Genomic DNA, 10682 nt, shown 5'->3' with positions numbered 1-10682 from the left:
CCCCCACGTCTATCCATTTCCTCTGACATGTAACTTATACTCCTGGTTGCTTCAGCCCTTCAGATATCCATTGAAAAGCCAGTTTTCCCCTGTACGTTTAATACTGGGGCTCTCCATATAGTGTCTGTACATCCCTTCCTCACTGAAACATTTTAACTCATTGATACAATTTTTCAATTGACAGCATGCCTTTTTCCCAAGGACTGCTAACCACTTGCCACAGACAGGATCAAATAAATATTCTCACAACCCAGAGAAGTAGCGCGAAGCCTGCACACCATTCCCTTTTCACACATCTGCTGTGGTTCCTCAGCCTAAGGTGGCTGATGGGTGGTCACAGCCAAAGCCAGAGCTGGGCCCCTCAGGCCTCCTACCCAACTTCCTTTCCTCTTGCCACCTCTTGTCTGCCTCTCCTGTGAGGGACTGCCTTACCGGTCAGTTTGGGAACAGCCAGGACTCCTGGGGTCCTGGGTGAGACTGTGCCCATGTCATCGCTGACACCATCACAGGCGAACCCTCGCTTTCACCATCATCAGCTCCAGCCTCCTCGCAGTCCTGCTGCTCGTCCTCGGCTCGGCTTCTGGATAGAGACAAAGAGAAGGACTAAGTGCAGGTCACAGGACACTAGCAATTAACCTGGCTACTCCCTGTAATATGGAAGTTAGCCTGAAGGATTTTGAACTTGTGCCACTCTGTTCTGGCATCTGGAGAAAGCTGTGGTCCTGAAGCTGCTCGGGCATTCCCTGTACACTTGGCCATTCTAGTGGCACTTCTGGAGTTTTTGATAAATTGGGGATTTACTGAGATTTGCACGTAAAGTCTGGGTTTCCTGGTAGCCCCAATGCACACCTATCATAGGTTTAAAGTGACTTGCATGGTGATTAAAGTGAAAGAGCTGGATTTTGAACCTGGGTCAGATCAATTTCAAAACCTTTAATTTTTCACTGTCACTCTCAACACTCTTTCTGGCTAACAATTTCTGTGAAACCTCCAAACACAGACCTTATACTACATGTTCATGCCACGAGGGCAGCCTTGTTGTGGCAGGGGCCGTAGGCCCAGCCTCCTGGGGAGGAGGAAGGTACAGTTGAGGTTTCATGTCACACCCATTACCAGCAACTACCTCCCGGGCATGGTGTTGTGCCTGGCACAAGATTAAGAGCTAGTTATTACACAGTATAGATTAGACATGGTTCCCAAGAAACTTTTACAGCCAAAAGTGAGAAAAAGCAAAAAGAGACCCATTAAAAAGACAGAAAAGGGGCTTCCCTGGTGGCGCAGTGGTTGAGAGTCCGCCTGCCGATGCAGGGGACACGGGTTCGTGCCCTGGTCCGGGAGGATCCCACGTGCCGCGGAGCGGCTGCGTCCGTGAGCCGTGGCCGCTGGGCCTGCGCGTCCGGAGCCTGTGCTCCGCAACGGGAGAGGCCACAACAGTGAGAGGCCCGCATACCGCAAAAAAGAAAAAAAAAAAAAAGACAGAAAAGGAGACCCATCAGAGATCTCACTTGTTATACAGGATGGTAAAAAGGTACCCCTTCCGTCGAGGCACAGTACGTGTGGCTGGGCAGAGAGTCAGGACCCTGCCACCTGATAGTGGCAGAGTCTTACAGGTCTAAACTAAGATCTGGCCCTGTGCCTTGCATGGCAGCAGGTCACCATGTAAGCCCCTAGACCTGATTCATACATGACCCTTCTAAGAGCTATCATGGAATGAAGTTTTCTGAAGGGAGAACCAGAGGGAACGACAAAGCCTCTATATGGAACTGAGCTGCCTCAGAACCACAACTGCGTCCCAAATCACTAGCTTCCTGCTCCCAACTGTGGTCATGACCGAACGATAAGGTTACGTCTCTGATGGATGGCACCGGCACGGACAACCTCTCATTCCTGGATTCTTCCTGCCTCTCCCCTTTCCAGCCTGAGACTCTGTTCTTCAAATAGGTGGGTTGTTCTTTAAGGCCCCAGGGTCTGAGTGGTCTGAGCATAGCTCTGCCTCTTCTCTTGGGAAAGCCCCTGAGGATGGGCTTCATGGTCTCCAATAGAAGCCTGGTAACTGCCCCCCTCCCCACCATAACCCCGGTTGCTGGCTCTTCTTGGAGCACAAACACCATCACCTGGAAATAAACCCCATCAATGGACACCCTACCTCCCCCGCCAAAGATCATCATATGGGCCCAGGGAGGAAAAGTATAGGAACGGAGATTCCTGCAAAGCCAGAGTTAGAAACTTGATTGAGGAATATGATGTGTGTGGCTGAGCAGAACAGCAGAGAGTGCTTCCGAGTCCTGTGTGCTCAGGGCAGTGCTGGGAGGTCTGGGGCAGCCCCTGCCCAGGGCCCCACAGTGCTGTTATATCTTGCAGCACTACTATCAGTCCTCAGCAGGTCCCCAGTCTGGCCCTCTCCTGACCAGAAATCCGGTTCTGTTTATCTATTCTGTGAGAGGTGTGACCCAGACCCTGAGGACGTAACCAAAGTTCCCACAGCTAGCTGAGCGTTATAATCCCTCTGTCTTCAACAGGCATGTCAAGAACCAGAAGACTCTCGTTTACAGAGCTGGCTCAGGTCATTATAACCTGCAGAGGAGAAAGCCTGAGTTCTACAGAGACAAATACTTCCCTTCCTTTATTCTTGGCAGCTGAGACCTACTGAAAGCTCGGTGATTGATGAGGGTCCAAACTCTCTCTCCACCCACCCTCCTTCCTCCAAAGGGGAAAGAAAATCTGTTCTCTTAAAAGCTGGCATGGACACCAATAAGGAAAACAAACAAGTGCTTGAGAAGCAACAGCTAAATCAAGGTTTTCCACCTTGTTCCAACTGCTTGTCCCCTAACCCAGGCCCTCTCCAACCTGATCCCATTTCTCTTTCTTTACTCCCCTTCTCACCATTACCTTCGTCTCCTGGGTTCTCACTCTAAAAGCTGCACCAAGGTCACTGCCTTCTCAACGCTTCCTGGATGATGCACCCTCATCCAGGCTTGGATCTTCCTATGCAGAAAGGAAGACGTGTAGGGAATTGCTTCAGCTCCAGGATCTTCTCGTTGATGTAGTTTGGGCTGCAGCCATCATAAGCACAGCTCTCAGAGCTGGCTGAAAGCTTGTGAGTGAGGCCCAGCAGTTGCCAATATCGTGAGAGTCTGAAGAGCTGGTGGGACACCTCCAAGTTGCCAACCTCTCTGAGATGTCAGAACCTGCCATCAGCCACCTGAGAGAATGTGAGTAATGAAGACAAATTCAACTGAGGCTCATGTGTTCTCAAATGCAGTTCCTACAATGTGGAGAATCACTTCCAGCTAGGCCTCTCCAATAAGAACTTCATTTCTACTTCCCTTTGCTAAGTTTGGGTGAGAAGGTATAGTTTTTTTTGTTTTGTTTTGTTTTTTGCAGTACGCGGGCCTCTCACTGTTGTGGCCTCTCCAGCTGCGAAGCACAGGCTCCGGACGCGCAGGCTCAGTGGCTATGGCTTATGGGACCAGCCGCTCCGCGGCACGTGGGATCTTCCCGGACTGGGCACGAATCCGCGTCCCCTGCATCGGCAGGCGGACTCTCAACCACTGCGCTCCCATTCAAGTCAGACAGTGTCCTAATGGAAATCTCACAGACTTTGTCAGGTGGATCCAGTTTCCAGTGCCAGCTCAACTCCTCATTAACTGATGTGGGGCAAAATACTCAACTTCTCTAAGCTTCTTTTTCTCATCTGAGCATAACTATACCAATCCTGCAGCATACAGAAAAAGATTAGAAATGCTATTTGTAAAGCATCTGGCCAGTGCTTGGCACTTACAAGATGCAGAGTAAATGGTTTGTGGTGATAATAACAGAAGCTCTATCTTACAGGAACTTCTTTATAGCATATCTCACTACTCGATATGTATTTATTGGTTTCATGTCTGTCATCCCTACAAGAATGTAAGGTTCTTGGAGAGCAGGTAATTTGTTTTGTTCATTGCTGAATCACAGCACCTTGAATAGTGTCTCATGCAAAATAAATATTTTGCAAAGGAATGAAAGGGTGAAAAAAGACAAGGAAGTCTGGGTCTTTAGACCTGATTGACTGCTTAAAGTACTTAAGCATTGTAAAGAATATGAAAGGAGGCGAAGACTGGTCTCTGGCTGAGACGTCTCTGAAATCTGTCTCCCCTTCGTTTCCACTTCTATCGCTATAAGGTTGCATTTCGGAACTTCAGCACTATTTTTTGTTGTTGTTTTAAAGCTCAGGTTTTTGTTTTTTGGCTACGCTGCGCGGCACGCAGGATCTTAGTTCACCGACCAGGGATCGAACCCCAGCCCCCTGCAGTGGAAGTGTGGAGTCCTAACTGCTGGACCTCCAGGGAATTCCCTTGAACTTCAGCACAACAGTATTGACATTTGGGGCCAGACCAGTCTTTATTGTCTGTGTGGGTCGGGGTGGGGGGTTGGGGGGGTGTCCTATGCATTGTAGGATGTTTAGCTGCACTCCTTGTCTCCACCCACTAGATGTCAGGAGCACCTGTCAGTCATGACAAGACTACTCCAGATTTTGCCAAATATCTTTGGGGGGTCAAAATCTTCCCTGGTTGAGAACCCCTGGTCAGGGACACATCATTAGGCCAGGCTGGTACAAGAGTCTTCCATCTATCTACCTGATCTTCCTACAGAGCAGATCTGGATCTCTTGACTTTCTACAAATCTAATTCAATTGTGTAAACTGCTCTGCTCAAAAGCCTTCAAGACTTCCTAATACCACTGAAATAAGTCAAGATCTCCTAACTGGCAAAGGCTCTCCCTGGATTCTAGATCTAACCTACTGCTCCAGTCTCACTGCGCACTCTCCTACACATGGTCTACAATCCAGCACAGGTGAACTGGTCCCACATCGTGGAACAGGCTCTCTGCTTTCCATAGTGTCTTTGCCCTCTAACCTTTTCCCAAGACCTGATTTCATTCTTTCCAGAGAAACTGAACACCAGGGGCTGCCAATCTCCATTCCTCCCAAGCTAGGGAGGAAGGGCACCTAAGCCTAGAAATTAGAAATACGGTAAATTTTATGTTCTCATGAGTGGAGTCCATCAAAGAAGACAAAAAACCCACTGGAAGAGGATTGGTAACAGCACCATCACCACCTTCTTGACGCTTCCTTGACGCTCTGAACTCCTCGGCCCTGTCTGTAACTCTTTCTCAGGGAGCCTTCTCTTACTCCACCTAACACCAGAACTTGTTTCTGAAAGTTTATCTACTCCACAGTTTGGGAGCTCTCTGAGTGCAAGGAGCATGTCTGAACTGTGTTCGTGTCCTCACTGCCCAACACAAGGGCGCACAAGGACGCGATAGGGCCTCGGTGAACCAGTGTTTTATTCACGTAAAGCACAAGGGTAAAAGGCTCTGCGCCTTTCAAAGCACACTTCACGGGGAAAGAAAGCGGACAGGAGCCTCCAAAGGGCGACAGGTCCCGTACACCAGCCTACCATGTTCCCAGGCCTCTCCAAACAGAAGGAGGCGGCACCGGGTCACGGCCACTGAGAGCCTTCCCGTCACAAGACCCAGGACATCATGAGAGCCTCAGGGGAGAGGGCGGAGCCGCGGAGCTCCAGTCCGCCCCGCCGCGAAAAGCCTCAAACGCGCGACTCACCCACCTGGTCAAATTTCCCAGAGCGCGCGGCCTGAAGCTGCCGCGGGGCAGGCCGGGACTTCCAGAAAGCCTGACGAATGCGCAAGGGCTAAGCCGGAAAACAGCGCCGCCGGATACGCACAACCCTCCCCAGCTGGTTCCGCCCCCCCTCTAATCGACAGCAGTCTTCCCCAATGAGGAGACGGGTTCCTCGTTTGCGTCATAACCTGGACCAATAACGCTGTTCGAAAACCTGGGGCCCTGGATCAGGACGTTTGTTATTCCCTCCTATTGGTTACTGCTGCTGTTCTGCTCGACAGGAGGTTCCGCTTCTCTTACTTGGAAGGGTCTTTGTACCAGGCTTACCCGGACTCATACCCTACTTACAGATGAGACAATGACAGTATCAAAAATACGTAACGCTTACTATATGTTTGGCACAGTTTTATACACGTACACAGTAACTTATCCTCACACCAATCCTATGAAGCCAGTACTATTACCGTCCTCCAGACGAGAAAACTGCGACAGTTTAAGTGACTGTCTAATCACAGAAGTAGGACTAGAACTCGCTTCTGACCCAATGCTTTTCTTCCCTCTGTTTTAATTTTTTTATATTCCACAAGTATCGCAAAACATTCTCATTTAAAAATGAAGCCTCTCATCCCTTAACTCCCAAGTTACACTCCCTCTCCAGAGGAAATAACTGTCATTAGTGTGTATGTCTTGCTGGATCTTAATCTGTAATTTTGTCTACTTAGTATATCTTACAAGTTTTTCTGTTTCAATATATCAACCTCATCTTTTTTTTTTTAAACTCCTGTGTTTGGCATTTACCATTATGTGTTCAATCTTCAATCATTTCCCTTTTGATGGACATTCAAATACTTTCCTAATTTTCGTGTGTGTGTGTGTGTGTGTGTGTATGTGTGTGTGTGTGTGTGTGTGTGTGTGTGATTCTGGATTGGGATATTCTGAATATATTCTGAAGAGGGAGCTCATGGGTTGGGATAAGAGTGTGTGGGAAAGAAAAGTGGAGGCTTCTCTCTGCCTTTATTCTGGCCCCACTTCATCCATCCATCATTTATAAACAATCTGGTTGCACAGTGAGTGTAGTACTCCATCAGGATATAAATGGAGGGAGCTGGGATGTGATATAGACTGATAAACCTCCTTAGGGTAAGTATACCATCTTTGATTAAGTACAACACTGAGCAGTTTTCTCTAAGCACTCGCACATGCACTATCTACTTTGATCCTTACATTGTTCCTGCCATCTACTATATCCACATTTCAGATGATGAAACAGAGTGCTAGAGAGGGTTAATAAAACATAAGCCTGGGACATCTTGTTGTGGCGGAAAGCAAGGAAATGCTCAAGGAATATGGGGACAAGTCAAAAAACACAAAAGCCAGTTTGAATGGACTCCCAGTGATGAAACAAGGGACAAAAATATAATGATATTAAAAAGTTATAAACCATAGAATAGAATAGGAAACATTGATTCTGTAAGATGTAAATAAATAAAAGATTAAATTGAGTTTCATTAGTATCAGGATATTTAAGTAGTTTCAAAGTATTTCCCTGTAAAATGCTTATTAATTACAAAATAGGAAATAATGGAAAAGCCTAGCAGACACCACCTTCATTTAGTGATCCAAGTAGCATCACTAGTAATGGGAGACATTGAAATTTACAACACCTGTCTTAGTCTGAAGACATTGAAATTTACACCACATGTCTTAGTCTGCTTAGGCTGCCATAACTAAATACCATAGATTGAGTGACTTAAACAATAGGAATTAATTTTCTTACAATTATGGAGCCTGGAAACCCAAGATTAAGGTTCTGGCAGGATTCAGTTTCTGGTGAGGGCTCGTTCCTGGCTTGCAGAAGGCTGCTTCGTCTACAGTTGGCCTTTCCTTTGACTGTGTGTGGAGAGAGAAAGATCTCCCTCTCCTTCTTCTCTTTATAAGGCCTCTCCAATAAGAACTTCATTTCTACTTCCCTTTGCTAAGTTTGGGTGAGAAGGTATAGTTTTTTTTGTTTTGTTTTGTTTTGTTTTTTGCAGTACGCGGGCCTCTCACTGTTGTGGCCTCTCCAGCTGCGAAGCACAGGCTCCGGACGCGCAGGCTTTGACTGTGTGTGGAGAGAGAAAGATCTCCCTCTCCTTCTTCTCTTTATAACGTCACCAGTCCCATCAGATGAGGGGCACACCCTTATGATACCACTTAACCCTAATTACCTCCTAAAGGCTCTATGTTCAAATACAATTAATTACATTGGGGTTTAGGATTTCAATATATGAATTTTCAGGTGGGGTACAAATTCGGTCCATAGCACCACCTGACAGCATACGATGAGAAGAATGCAACATCACATGTGTGGAATTCCTGACAAAGATGACCTGAATCTAACTATGAGGAAAAAACTGAAATTGAGCTATGTTCTACTAAATAACTGGATGACCTTTTAAAGTGTCAGGGTCACGAAAGTCAAGAAAAGACAGAGGAACAATTTCAGACTGACAGAGACTAAGGAGACATGACAACTACATGCAACGTGTAATTTTGAACAGAATCCTTTTGCTATGAAATGCATTGTTGAGACAACTGGCAAAAGCTGAATGGGGTCTCAGGATTAAATAATATAATGTATTGATGTTCATTTAGTAATTTTGATGGCTACATGGTGGTCCTGTAGGAGAACGTCCTTGTTTGTTAGAGATACACAGTAAAATATTTGGGGAAGACAGAGTATCATGCTGTCAACTTACTCTCAAATCATCCAGGGAGAGAAAGTCCTTTATATCATGCTTCCAACATTTCTGTAAGTTTGTGATTATTACAAAAAGAAAAAAATTTGGAAAAGGCACAAGCTTTAGAGTCAAGAGTACTTGGGTTTGATTCCCAGACCTACCACTGTGTACTGGGAGCACATTTCCTCTTGTGCTCCAATGTCCTCATCTTAAAATGGGGATGGTCTAGGTTGTTGTGAGGATTAAAGGAGTTGATCCTATAAAGGGTTTAGATTGTTACATAGCCCAGGATAAGTACTCAATAAAGTTGATGTGCTCAACCCATCTATATAGTCAAATAAACCGGATTTTTCCACCCAATCGTTAATGGAGTGTCCAAATTAGCCTGTAATTTAGCATTCACATACTAGAGAATAAGCTCAACAAGCCAAAGGCACTTTCCAATTCTTATTTCTCACCATCTCCTTTATTCCAACATCTCCTAACCACAGCCATGTAATTGAACCTGAAGGCTGTGAAGACGGAAAAAGGACTGACTCCCTTCATTGACAGGTTCAAAATTTAGTCATTGCACTCACTTTGCTAGGATACAGGGCAAGGTGGGACTTGGACAGACTCTGTGAAAGGCTCTAAGAGATGGCTCTTAAATTCACTTAAATCCAATGACCACACTAGCATATTCAAATTCTCTACATTTATATTTTACTAAGGTTGGTGAACCTTCTATAGTTCTTGGTATATCTTTTGTTTTGCATTTTTTTGAATATCCAACTGAATAAGACACAAAACATACTTTTTCTTCTGAAACCCTAGAAATGGAACGTCAAAGTCCTTAATAACAAGGAGCTTTCCTCACATTTAATGGCTTTTTTCCCAATTTTTGACTTTGTTTCAAGCTCACCACTGAGAATGGAAGATGAATATGTGTACACTTTGATGATGGTGTATGTGATCCCCATGATGCATTCATGTCCCAAGCTTTTTCTCCTCTCTGTAATTCTCTGTGTCTTACTATGCCCCTAAATGCAAGTTAGATTCAAAACGTCCTGTACTTTCCGTAGGGAGACTCTGCAAAACTCTGAAGTGTCTGAAGAACGCCTGTCTATTTTCTTCCTATTTTCCCCCAAGTAATTTTGCAATTTAAACGAATTAGCTAGGGGATATCTCCTTGGAAAATACAATTCTCATAAATTAATCAACTGGCATTCTGGTGTGTATATCAACTTAGGAGTTTAGTCATTGTGATTCTACCTCCTGAGAACTTCATCTAATCTGAGTGTGCTGATCAATAAAACTTTTGAGCCTGCACGACTCTGGACTTTGATGAGCTCACCAAGATTATGCTGCTAGGTGGCTAGTCCTGGAGACATACTTCAGTATTACTGGGTAAGGAACTGAGACAATAGGTCATGGTTCTGATCTACAACTAGAAAAACAAATTCAGGCTGGGACAATATAACTAGATGTCTTTGGGGAGGCATTATGCAAATGTGGAAAGAGGGGAAATGTCATTATTTGTTCAGCATTGTCCAAGTGACAGGATGACCCCAAAGTGGCAAATATGAAAATGGTTCATTTGACATTTTTAGTTCCTAGTGTGAAAAAGGGAGATTCATGGGGCTTGTTAATTAATTCAACTCACTAAGTATTTATTGAGCATCTACTATGTATAAGGCATGTGTTTAGGTGCTGTGAAGGACACAAGACTCTTTAGAAAGTAGCCCTAAAATCATTGATCATCTTTTCTCTGGTAATGTAGTTGCCAGGTAACTTTCTCATATCAACCGAGCTTCTCTCCCCGGGGAAAGAACATATGAACTGCAGTGGCAGGTGTGGATTCCCTTGGCAATTCTAGTGATGTGAAGAATCACGTACTGGCATTCTAATTCCAATACCTGAGTTCTTTGGTAAGTCATGGTGTGCTGGACTGATTGCTGAATTTTAGAAACTTTAGGGGTGAAAGACTAGATCATGAGGCAGAGGAGATGCTTTACAAATGGATGATCTTTCCTGGGCTCTTAAACTTGCTTAAGGAATCTCAGAGCATTCCATAATTCACTGACCATACTAGCATATCCAAAAGCTGGTAGCAAACCTGATGGCTGGGACTTTGGTGAGGAAATGATTTAATTAATTAATTTTTTGGCTATGTGGCATGCGGAATCTTAGTTCCCCGACCAGGGATCAAACCTGCACCCCCTGCAGTGGAAGCGTGGAGTCTCAACCACTGGACAGCCAGGGAAGTCCCAGTGAGAAAATAATTTAAATAAAACTATTTAATTGAAAGAAAAATGGTCTTGGGAATTCCCCAGCAATTCAGTGGTTAGGACTTCAGGCTT

This window comes from Phocoena sinus, chromosome 15 (genome assembly GCF_008692025.1).
Source record: "Phocoena sinus isolate mPhoSin1 chromosome 15, mPhoSin1.pri, whole genome shotgun sequence".
Classification (NCBI taxonomy): domain Eukaryota; kingdom Metazoa; phylum Chordata; class Mammalia; order Artiodactyla; family Phocoenidae; genus Phocoena; species Phocoena sinus.
This window is presented reverse-complemented; position numbering follows the sequence as displayed.